We start from the raw sequence: 12,263 nt of genomic DNA on the forward strand, positions 1-12,263 counted from the left end.
AAATTTCATCTCACTCATGGACTTGAAGCAGCAGGAAAGTATTACACACAGTTGGGGTTTGAATGGTACCAAAGAGACTTAGAGCTCAGGCAGGTCAATGGACTTGAGAAGCAGATCAATCATTGGGGTCCAAATGAAAGTTCCCGATCCAAAACATTAACTGCCAAGCACTGATTTTCTTCCACAGATGCCGCTTGACCATTTGCATCCCTGCAGAATCTGGAGTGTTGCCCCAGATTCCAGCATCTGAAGCCTTTTTGAGTTTCCTGTAGATCAACCATGTTCTGATTAAATACCAATGTGATTCATGGGGCTGAACAGGGCAAGTATGACACTTGCCTCTTCACCTCCTCCCTCACCACCTTTCAGGGCCCCAAACAGTTCTTCCAGGTAAGGCCACACTTCACCTGCAAGTCTGTCAGGCTCACCAACTGCACCTGGTTGCTCCCGGTGTAGCATCTGCCACGACAGACAGGATTTCCAGGTGGCCACTCATTTTAATTCTATTCCACATGCCCACTCTGACATGTCAGTCCATGGCTTCCTCTACTGCCATGATGAGGTTACTCTCATGGTTGGAGGATCAACACTTCATACTCTGTCTGGGTAGCTTCCAACCTGATGACTTCAACATCAATTTCTCTAGCTTCCAGAAGTTTCTTCCCTCACCCCCTTCTCTTTTTCCATTTCCCTTTCTGGGTCTCCTCTTACTCCTCCACTTCTCCTCATCTCCCAGTCTCCCCTCTCTGGTGTCCCTTCTCTTTCCTTTTCTCCTATGGTCCCCTCACCTATCAGAAACCTCCTTCTTCAGCTCTTTACCTCTTCCACCTGTCCTTTCCCATCTTCTCACTTCATACTCTCTCCCACACCACCTTCCTACCTTTTCCCTCACCTATCACCTGCCAGCTTGTACTCTTTCCCCTTCCACATATTGATACTGGTTACTTCCCCTTTCTTTTCAGTCCCGATGAAGGGTCTCGGCGTGAAACGTTGTCTGTTTATTCCCCTCCTGATGGGGACAGGGAGAGTGGAGGAATGGGGAAATGAGGAGTGGGGTGGGGACAGGGGGAGTGAAGGAATGGGGAAATGAGGTGGAGAGGGATGGGGACAGGGGGAGAGGGGGAATGGGGAAATAAGGAGTGGGGTGGGGACAGAGGGAGTGGGGGAATGGGGAATTGAGGTGGAGAGGGATGGAGACGGGGAGTGGGGGAATTGGGTGGAGTGGGGCAGGGACAGGGGAGTGGGGGAATGGGGACATGGGGAGTGGGGGAATGGGGAACTGAGGTGGAGAGGGATGGGGACAGGGGGAATGGGAAATGTGGAGTGGGGGAATGGGAAATGTGGAGTGGGGTGGGGACAGAGGGAGTGGGGGAATGGGGAAATGAGGTGGAGGGATGGGGACAGGGGGAATGGGGAAATGAGGGGGAGTGGGGGAATGGGGAAATGAGGTGGAGTGGGGTGGGGCGGGGTGAGGGGGAGTGGGGAATAGGGAAATGAGGTGGAGTGGGGCGAGGACAGGGGGAGTGGGGGAATGGGGAAAGGAGGTGGAGTGGGGCAGGGACAGGGGGAGTGGGGAAATGGGGAAATGAGGTGGAGGGATGGGGACAAGGGGAGTGGGGAAATGAGGTGGAGAGGGATGGGGACGGGGAGTGGGGGAATGGTGAAATGAGGTGGAGTGGGACGGGGACATGGAGAGTGGGGGAATGGGGAAATGAGGTGGAGTGGGGCGGGGACATGGGGAGTGGGGGAATGGGGAACTGTGGAGAGGGATGGGGACGGGGGAATGGGGGAATGGGAAATGAGGTGGAGAGGGATGGGGACAGGGGAGTGGGGGAATGGGAAATAAGGTGGAGTGGGGCAAGAACAGGGGGAGTGGGGGAATGGGGAAATGAGGTGGAGAGGGATGGGGACGGGGGAATGGGGGAATGGGGAAATGAGGTGGAGTGGGGCGGGGACATGGGGAATGGGGGAATGGGGAAATGAGGTGGAGAGGGATGGGGACGGGGGAATGGGGAACTGAGGTGGAGAGGGATGGGGACGGGGGAATGGGGAACTGAGGTGGAGAGGGATGGGGACGGGGGAATGGGGAACTGAGGTGGAGAGGGATGGGGACGGGGGAATGGGGAACTGAGGTGGAGAGGGATGGGGATGGGGAATGGGAAATGAGGTGGAGAGGGATGGGGACAGGGGAGTGGGGGAATGGGAAATAAGGTGGAGTGGGGTGAGGACAGGGGGAGTGGGGGAATGGGGAAATGAGGTGGAGAGGGATGGGGACAGGGGGAATGGGGAACTGAGGTGGAGAGGGATGGGGATGGGGAATGGGAAATGAGGTGGAGAGGGATGGGGACAGGGGAGTGGGGGAATGGGAAATAAGGTGGAGTGGGGTGAGGACAGGGGGAGTGGGGGAATGGGGAAATGAGGTGGAGAGGGATGGGGACAGGGGGAATGGGGAACTGAGGTGGAGAGGGATGGGGACGGGGGAATGGGGAACTGAGGTGGAGAGGGATGGGGATGGGGGAATGGAGGAATGGGGAACTGTGGAGTGGGGCGGGGACAGGGTGAGTGGGGAAATGGGGAAAGGAGGTGGAGTGGGGCAAGGACGGGGAGTGGGGAAATGGGGAAATGAGGTGGAGGGATGGGGACAAGGGGAGTGGGGAAATGAGGTGGAGAGGGATGGGGACGGGGGAGTGAGGGAATGGTGAAATGAGGTAGAGTGGGGTGGGGACATGGAGAGTGGGGGAATGGGGAACTGTGAAGAGGGATGGGGACGGGGGAATGGGAAATGAGGTGGAGAGGGATGGGGACAGGGGAGTGGGGGAATGGGAAATAAGGTTGAGTGGGGCGAGGACAGGGGGAGTGGGGAAATGAGGTGGAGAGGGATGGGGACGGGGGAATGGGGAACTGAGGTGGAGAGGGATGGGGACGGGGGAATGGGGAACTGAGGTGGAGAGGGATGGGGACGGGGGAATGGGGAACTGAGGTGGAGAGGGATGGGGACGGGGGAATGGGGAACTGAGGTGGAGAGGGATGGGGACGGGGGAATGGGGAACTGAGGTGGAGAGGGATGGGGACGGGGGAATGGGGAACTGAGGTGGAGAGGGATGGGGACGGGGAATGGGAAATGAGGTGGAGAGGGATGGGGACAGGGGAGCGGGGGAATGGGAAATAAGGTGGAGGGATGGGGACTGAGGGAATGGGGAAATGAGGTGGAGGGATGGGGCAGGGGGAATGGGGGAATGGGGAAATGAGGTGGAGAGGGATGGGGACGGGGAGTGGGGGAATGGGGAACTGAAGTGGAGAGGGATGGGACAGAGGGAGTGGGGGAATGGGGAAATGAGGTGCAGTGGGGCGAGGACAGGGGGAGTGGGGAAATGTGGAGAGGGATGGGGACAGGGGGAATGGGGAAATGAGGTGGAGTGGGGCGAGGACAGGGGGAGTGAGGGAATGGGGAAATGAGGGGGAGTGGGGGAATGGGGAAATGAGGTGGAGTGGGAGAATGGGGAAATGAGGTGCAGTGGGGCGAGGACAGGGGGAGTGGGGAAATGTGGAGAGGGATGGGGACAGGGGGAATGGGGAAATGAGGTGGAGTGGGGCGAGGACAGGGGGAGTGAGGGAATGGGGAAATGAGGGGGAGTGGGGGAATGGGGAAATGAGGTGGAGTGGGGGAATGGGGAAATGAGGTGGAGTGGGGGAATGGGGATGGGGGAATGGAGGAATGGGGAACTGAGGTGGAGAGGGATGGGGACGGGGGAATGGGGAACTGAGGTGGAGAGGGATGGGGACGGGGGAATGGGGAACTGAGGTGGAGAGGGATGGGGACGGGGAATGGGAAATGAGGTGGAGAGGGATGGGGACAGGGGAGCGGGGGAATGGGAAATAAGGTGGAGGGATGGGGACTGAGGGAATGGGGAAATGAGGTGGAGGGATGGGGCAGGGGGAATGGGGGAATGGGGAAATGAGGTGGAGAGGGATGGGGACGGGGAGTGGGGGAATGGGGAACTGAAGTGGAGAGGGATGGGACAGAGGGAGTGGGGGAATGGGGAAATGAGGTGCAGTGGGGCGAGGACAGGGGGAGTGGGGAAATGTGGAGAGGGATGGGGACAGGGGGAATGGGGAAATGAGGTGGAGTGGGGCGAGGACAGGGGGAGTGAGGGAATGGGGAAATGAGGGGGAGTGGGGGAATGGGGAAATGAGGTGGAGTGGGAGAATGGGGAAATGAGGTGCAGTGGGGCGAGGACAGGGGGAGTGGGGAAATGAGGTGGAGAGGGATGGGGACAGGGGGAATGGGGAAATGAGGTGGAGTGGGGCGAGGACAGGGGGAGTGAGGGAATGGGGAAATGAGGGGGAGTGGGGGAATGGGGAAATGAGGTGGAGTGGGGGAATGGGGAAATGAGGTGGAGTGGGGGAATAGGGATGGGGGAATGGAGGAATGGGGAACTGAGGTGGAGTGGGTCGGCGACAGGGTGAGTGGGGGAATGGGGAACTGTGGAGAGGGATGGGGACGGGGGAATGGGGGAATGGGAAATGAGGTGGAGAGGGATGGGGACAGGGGAGTGGGGGAATGGGAAATAAGGTTGAGTGGGGCGAGGACAGGGGGAGTGGGGGAATGGGGAAATGAGGTGGAGAGGGATGGGGACAGGGGGAATGGGGAAATGAGGTGGAGAGGGATGGGGATGGGGGAGTGGGGGAATGGGGAACTGAAGTGGAGAGGGATGGGACAGAGGGAGTGGGGGAATGGGGAAATGAGGTGCAGTGGGGCGAGGACAGGGGGAGTGGGGAAATGAGGTGGAGAGGGATGGGGACAGGGGGAATGGGGAAATGAGATGGAGTGGGGCGAGGACAGGGGGAGTGAGGGAATGGGGAAATGAGGGGGAGTGGGGGAATGGGGAAATGAGGTGGAGTGGGAGAATGGGGAAATGAGGTGCAGTGGGGCGAGGACAGGGGGAGTGGGGAAATGAGGTGGAGAGGGATGGGGACAGGGGGAATGGGGAACTGAAGTGGAGAGGGATGGGACAGAGGGAGTGGGGGAATGGGGAAATGAGGTGCAGTGGGGGAATGGGGAAATGAGGTGGAGTGGGGGAATGGGGAAATGAGGTGGAGTGGGGGAATGGGGATGGGGGAATGGAGGAATGGGGAACTGAGGTGGAGTGGGGCAGCGACAGGGTGAGTGGGGGGAATGGGGAACTGTGGAGAGGGATGGGGACGGGGGAATGGGGGAATGGGAAATGAGGTGGAGAGGGATGGGGACAGGGGAGTGGGGGAATGGGAAATAAGGTTGAGTGGGGCGAGGACAGGGGGAGTGGGGAAATGGGGAAATGAGGTGGAGAGGGATGGGGACGGGGGAGTGGGGGAATGGGGAACTGAAGTGGAGAGGGATGGGACAGAGGGAGTGGGGGAATGGGGAAATGAGGTGGAGAGGGATGGGGACGGGGGAGTGGGGGAATGGGGAACTGAAGTGGAGAGGGATGGGACAGAGGGAGTGGGGGAATGGGGAAATGAGGTGCAGTGGGGCGAGGACAGGGGGAGTGGGGAAATGAGGTGGAGAGGGATGGGGACAGGGGGAATGGGGAACTGAAGTGGAGAGGGATGGGACAGAGGGAGTGGGGGAATGGGGAAATGAGGTGCAGTGGGGGAATGGGGAAATGAGGTGGAGTGGGGGAATGGGGAAATGAGGTGGAGTGGGGGAATGGGGATGGGGGAATGGAGGAATGGGGAACTGAGGTGGAGTGGGGGCGGCGACAGGGTGAGTGGGGGAATGGGGAACTGTGGAGAGGGATGGGGACGGGGGAATGGGGGAATGGGAAATGAGGTGGAGAGGGATGGGGACAGGGGAGTGGGGGAATGGGAAATAAGGTTGAGTGGGGCGAGGACAGGGGGAGTGGGGAAATGGGGAAATGAGGTGGAGAGGGATGGGGACGGGGGAGTGGGGGAATGGGGAACTGAAGTGGAGAGGGATGGGACAGAGGGAGTGGGGGAATGGGGAAATGAGGTGGAGAGGGATGGGGACGGGGGAGTGGGGGAATGGGGAACTGAAGTGGAGAGGGATGGGACAGAGGGAGTGGGGGAATGGGGAAATGAGGTGCAGTGGGGCGAGGACAGGGGGAGTGGGGAAATGAGGTGGAGAGGGATGGGGACAGGGGGAATGGGGAACTGAAGTGGAGAGGGATGGGACAGAGGGAGTGGGGGAATGGGGAAATGAGGTGCAGTGGGGGAATGGGGAAATGAGGTGGAGTGGGGGAATGGGGAAATGAGGGGGAGTGGGGAAATGTGGAGAGGGATGGGGACAGGGGGAATGGGGAAATGAGGTGGAGTGGGGCGAGGACAGGGGGAGTGAGGGAATGGGGAAATGAGGGGGAGTGGGGGAATGGGGAAATGAGGTGGAGTGGGGGAATGGGGAAATGAGGTGGAGTGGGGGAATGGGGATGGGGGAATGGAGGAATGGGGAACTGAGGTGGAGTGGGGCGAGGACAGGGGTAGTGGGGAAATGAGGTGGAGAGGGTTGGGGACGGGGGAATGGGGGAATGGGAAATGAGGTTGAGTGGGACGAGGACAGGGGGAGTGGGGAAATGAGGTGGAGAGGGATGGGGACGGGGAATGGGGAAATGAGGTGGAGAGGGATGGGGACGGGGAATGGGGAAATGAGGTGGAGAGGGATGGGGACGGGGAATGGGGAAATGAGGTGGAGAGGGATGGGGACGGGGGAGTGGGGGAATGGGGAACTGAAGTGGAGAGGGATGGGACAGAGGGAGTGGGGGAATGGGGAAATGAGGTGCAGTGGGGCGAGGACAGGGGGAGTGGGGAAATGAGGTGGAGAGGGATGGGGACAGGGGGAATGGGGAAATGAGGTGGAGTGGGGCGAGGACAGGGGGAGTGAGGGAATGGGGAAATGAGGGGGAGTGGGGGAATGGGGAAATGAGGTGGAGTGGGAGAATGGGGAAATGAGGTGCAGTGGGGCGAGGACAGGGGGAGTGGGGAAATGAGGTGGAGAGGGATGGGGACAGGGGGAATGGGGAAATGAGGTGGAGTGGGGCGAGGACAGGGGGAGTGAGGGAATGGGGAAATGAGGGGGAGTGGGGGAATGGGGAAATGAGGTGGAGTGGGGGAATGGGGAAATGAGGTGGAGAGGGATGGGGATGGGGGAATGGAGGAATGGGGAACTGAGGTGGAGTGGGGCGGGGACAGGGTGAGTGGGGGAATGGGGAACTATGGAGAGGGATGGGGACGGGGGAATGGGGGAATGGAAAATGAAGTGGAGAGGGATGGGGACAGGGGAGTGGGGGAATGGGAAATAAGGTTGAGTGGGGCGAGGACAGGGGGAGTGGGGAAATGAGGTGGAGAGGGATGGGGACAGGGGGAATGGGGAAATGAGGTGGAGAGGGATGGGGACAGGGGGAATGGGGAAATGAAGTGGAGAGGGATGGGGACAGGGGGAATGGGGAAATGAGGTGGAGTGGGGCGAGGACAGGGGGAGTGGGGAAATGAGGTGGAGAGGGTTGGGGACAGGGGGAATGGGGAAATGAGGTGGAGTGGGGCGAGGACAGGGGGAGTGGGGAAATGAGGTGGAGAGGGTTGGGGACGGGGGAATGGGGAAATGAGGTGGAGTGGGGCGAGGACAGGGGGAGTGGGGAATAGGGAAATGAGGTGGAGTGGGTTGGGGACGGGGGAAAACGAGTGTGGGGTTATGAGGGGTTAGGGTTAGGGGAAGGGGAAGCGTGAGGGGAAGGAATGAAGCAGGAGTTGGAGGGGGATTCGAGGCTGGCCTGGATCGGGGATAGGCCGGGGCCGCAGTTGGTTCGATAACTGGAGTCGGGCCGGGCGATGGGCCTGGAGCCTCCTCCGTGAGGAGCCGCGGGAGGTTCGGCCCGCTGCCGCCGCCCTTTAACGTGACCTCCAGCGGCCGCTCCGCCTGGGCCTTCCCGGCAGCGAACGAGCCGGTCAGGGTCGCTCGGCGTTAGCTGGAGGCGGGGAGGAGATCCTCCTCACAACCGGTGCCGCTGGATCTTTAACCGGGGACGGGAGACAGGTCTTACCGGCAGGTCAGCGTCTCCCCGCGCCCTGCAGAGGGAGTCGAACTCTCAACCTTCGCACCCAGGCAGGGGGAAGAAGAGAGCCGGGGAACAAATCAGCAAAATGCTCCGAACAATTAAACTTTATTACATTTGTGGGATGCAAGTTCCTAATGATTTATGGCGATAAATCATCGCAGCAATCCTCTTCAGCGCCCCGTATTTACAAGATCAGTGGTTTACGTTCGAAGTTATAACATCCACAAAATAACTTTGTTAAAGTCAAAATTGAAATATTTAGGTTCGTGAGATGCAGGTCACCGGTTGGCGAAGGCAGCTGAATAATAAATTAACAGGTGAGTACGTTGTATCATCAGTCCTGGGCTCACTCAACTACAATGGATTCCAAAACCGGTTAGATCTTTTCAATAATTATGTTTGTTTTCACATTTCTCCACATTTCCTCTCTCTAATTTCACCTGATTTTTCTCTGGTCTTCCTCATCCAATCCCCTCTCTTCCTTCCACCCCACCCCATCCCCTTCTAAAATGTAATCTTAGACTTCCAATACAGTTGGTAGTGAATTACCAATATTGGCTGTTAAGGCTCTAACATTTTGAAATTCCCTTCCTACACATCTCTAATTCTCTTGCTTGATCATTCTAACCTTACTTCTTTGACTAAAGACCAAGACCAAAAGGATTTTAGCACTCTATCAAGATGCAAACTGCCTTTTAAGTTAGTACCTCCGCTTGTCATTTTTTGCAGAGATGCCTGACGGTTCTGAGTCAGGCGCAACATGAAGCAAACTAAAATACAGTCAAACCTCAGCAATTATCCAAGACCATCCAAAGACAGTAATATCAGGGTTCTCTCCACAGTGGAGACAAAAGTATGTGTAAAGTTTAACCTAATCAAAATAAACTCTTCTTGGGCTTCCAGCCAGGTACAGGTATCAATTACGACTAACATTTTGATGACAAACTCTGTTAACTTCATCTTATGAATCTTCATTCATAACATAACCTTTCATAAAAAATAGAAGAGGTGAGGGTGAGGGATTTTTTTTAAACCGGAAGCTCTAGTTACCTCTCTACTCCAGCCCTTTATCTCTTCAATCAATTAACCCAGCTCTTTACTTTACCTCCTCCCTTTCTCTCACCTGCCACCCTCCTCCCCTCGCTCCAGCTTCTTCCTCGGGTTTCTTTCCCTTTCCTTTCCAATCCTGATGAAGGGTCTCAGTCCAAAATGTTAACTGTTTATTCCCGTCCATAGATGCTGAGCTCTTCCAGCACGCTGTGTGCATTACTCCAGATTTCCAGCATCTGCAGTACCTCGTGTCTGTAGTTATCTAATGTTGGGCAATCAGAGTGGCATCCTGGGCAGACAATGACACCAGTTGCAAACAATCCCTTCACTCTGGATTTATCTCTCACACAATTTGTGTTGATAGCCACATTAATCAAGCAGATATTTTGTTCAATTTACAGAATTTCAATATAGAAACTGAACGTTCAGCATGTCACTGATATAGATTGTAGATGTGGTCCACACAAACCTCGTGCTTGATGCAGAATGGGTGATTTGCTAATACGCCAACTAATCCGCAAGAGCCTGAATTATGAAAGCCACTAGATGGCGCAACAGGGCAACCTTACGCAGGTCCTACCTATTTACAGTGAACCAATCATAAACTGGGCAGATGCAAGTCAGAAAGGCAGCCTCAAAGAGTAGAAGTTGCTTGCAGTCCAGTAAATCGATCCATTTAGTGTCCCAAACACTCCTATGTACCAATCTGATGGCATGAATATTAATTTCAACTTCCGGTTTAAAAAAAATCCCTCACCCTCACCTCTTCTATTCCCCATTCTGGCCTCTTACCGCTTCTCACCTGCCTATCACCTTGCCCTGGGTCCCCTCCTCCTTCACTTTCTTCTATAGTCCACTCTCTTCTCAGATTCCTTCTTCCCCAGCCCACCTGATTTCATCTATCACCTTCTGGCTATCTTCCCTTCCCCTCCCCACCCTATTATTTTGGCATCTTCCCCCTTCCTTTCCATTCCTGAAGAAGGGTCCCAGCCTGAGACGTCAACTGCTTATCCATTTCCACAGATGCTGCCTGATCTGCTGAGATCCTCCAGCACTTTATGTGTTGCTCTGCATTTCCAGCATCTGCAGACCTTGTACATCTTGAAATCTGGGTGACCTGTCATCCTTAAGGATGTCTGACTAATTTATTGAAGTTCTTTGAATATATGGTTGGTAGACTATGTTAGAGAGTTCCAGCAGGTGTGGTGCATTTAGATTTTCAGCAGGTGTTTGATCAGATCCCACACAGATAAGAGACTGTGGTTTAAACATATGAATGGGGGAGGGGTAATCTACTTATGTGAATTGAGAATTAGAATCAGTCAGGTTTATTATCACTGACGTATGTCATGAAATTTGTGTTGTGGCAGCAGTACATAGAAATTACTGTAAGTTACAAAATAAATAGTGCAAAAGGCAAATAGTGAGGTAAAGACTGAAATGATGAGGTGGAATATACAGGCCTTTCAAGGCTTAGCAAGTCGTAACCCTCTTGGGCCCTCTAATCAGTAGCGTGGTGGTTAGCACAACGCTCTTCAATACAGGCTACAGGGGTTCAATTCCTGGCACTGCCTCTAAGGAGTTTGTACATTCACTCCATGACTATGTGGCTACATGAGTTTCCTCCGGGTGCTCCGGGTTCCTCCCACAGTCCAAAGATGTACCAGCTGGTGGGTTAATCGGTCAATGTAAATTGTCCCGGGATTAAATCGGGGATTGTTGGGCAGTGTGGCTCAAAGGTCCTGTTCTGTACACACTGTATGTCAATGAATAACCAAATGCCAATCTCTATCAGTGATGGGACTAAAGAGACTGCTGATGACACAGACCTAGTCAGGACTGCAACTAGATTGAGAGTGTTCAATAGGACAGGAACAAGCTACCGGTAAGTAACTGGGTGAGAAATAGATCATGTGGCTGATGAAATATGAGGCCACCTGTCTATGCAATAAACAGAAAAGCAGTTTTAAACGCTGACAGATTGCCATGTTGACATTCAAAGGGACCTGGGATAAATGTACATACACATCACTGAAAGCCAAAATGCAGATGCTTCAAGAAAATAGGAAAGAAAATTGTACATTGATCTTTATTAGGTGAGACTTATGGTAAATAAATAAAGTATTATTGCCTTGATGTGGGGCCTTAGTGAGACTGTAACTGGGGTTTTAATCCCCTTAATCAAGAGGATGGAGTTGACATTACAAAGATTGTAATATAGATTCATTCTGGTCAAGATGGCGTCTGGCTGCAATGTCTTCCAATATCTCCGATCAGACTGAGTTGCTTTTTAAGGTTCATAGGGGTGGTTTTGGCAAAGAGAAGGGAATTGGGGTCAGGTTAGGGTTTAGGAACAGGAATGATGGGAAGGTAGAGATTGAGAGAAATAAATGAAGAGCCTAGGAAGCTGAGGCCAAAAGGCCTAACCTATGATCAGTTATGGGGTATAATCGAAGCTGGAAGTTCGATGTCTGCAAATGTGAGAATCTGAGGACAAGGACTGGAGACCTGGAGGTTGCCTGTCCAGGGTTAGAAGCCTATCTGGGTGGGTGGAAGGATCTTGGGGATGTGAAAGGGGCTTGTTGTTGTTACTGCTTGTGTTGTTGTGTGGAACATTGTGGGCACGGTATGTTGGCGCTGGAATGTGTGGCAACACTTGCAGATTGCTCCCAGCACATCCTTGGCTGTTAACACAAGCGACACATTCCACTGTGTGTTTCAATTTACATGTGAAAAAATAAAGCTGATTCTTCACCTGGCCAGTTCTGAGATGGCTGGGTTCCTACTTGAGCAGAAAATGAGTAGACTAAGGTTGTATTCCATAGAGTTTAGACAAATAGGAGGTGATATTTGAAAAATTTTAGTGGATTGGACAGAGTGCAGAGTGGATGAAGAAAGAGTATTTCCCCAAGTAAAAAGTAACCTGGAACCCAAGGTTACTGAATCAGTTATTGGAATGGAACTGCGAGTTCTGTCAAGATACATCATGGCTTGTATAGCAACTGCCCTGCACGTGACCACAAGAAATTGTAGAGAGCTGTGGACACAACTCAGCACTTCGTAGAAAGAAGCCTGTGGACTCTGTCTGTACCTCTCTCTGCCTTGGTAAAGCAGGCATCATCATCATAGAGCCCGTCCACCAGAGACAATCTCCCTTCTCCCCCTTCC

At 54.4% G+C, this 12,263-nt stretch overlaps 1 protein-coding gene across 1 annotated transcript in view; it reads right to left on the minus strand.

Annotated features, from left to right (window-relative positions):
* The window catches only part of gaa2 (alpha glucosidase 2), an 85,074-nt gene extending 76,942 nt beyond the window's left edge, over window positions 1–8,132 (minus strand). The window contains exon 1 of the mRNA XM_073060980.1: window positions 8,031–8,132. The gene's annotated coding sequence lies outside the window, so the exon portion shown is untranslated. The remainder of the gene's footprint in view (window positions 1–8,030) is intronic.
* Window positions 8,133–12,263: the final 4,131 nt, after the last annotated feature.

Source organism: Hemitrygon akajei, chromosome 11 (assembly GCF_048418815.1).
Source record: "Hemitrygon akajei chromosome 11, sHemAka1.3, whole genome shotgun sequence".
NCBI lineage: Eukaryota > Metazoa > Chordata > Chondrichthyes > Myliobatiformes > Dasyatidae > Hemitrygon > Hemitrygon akajei.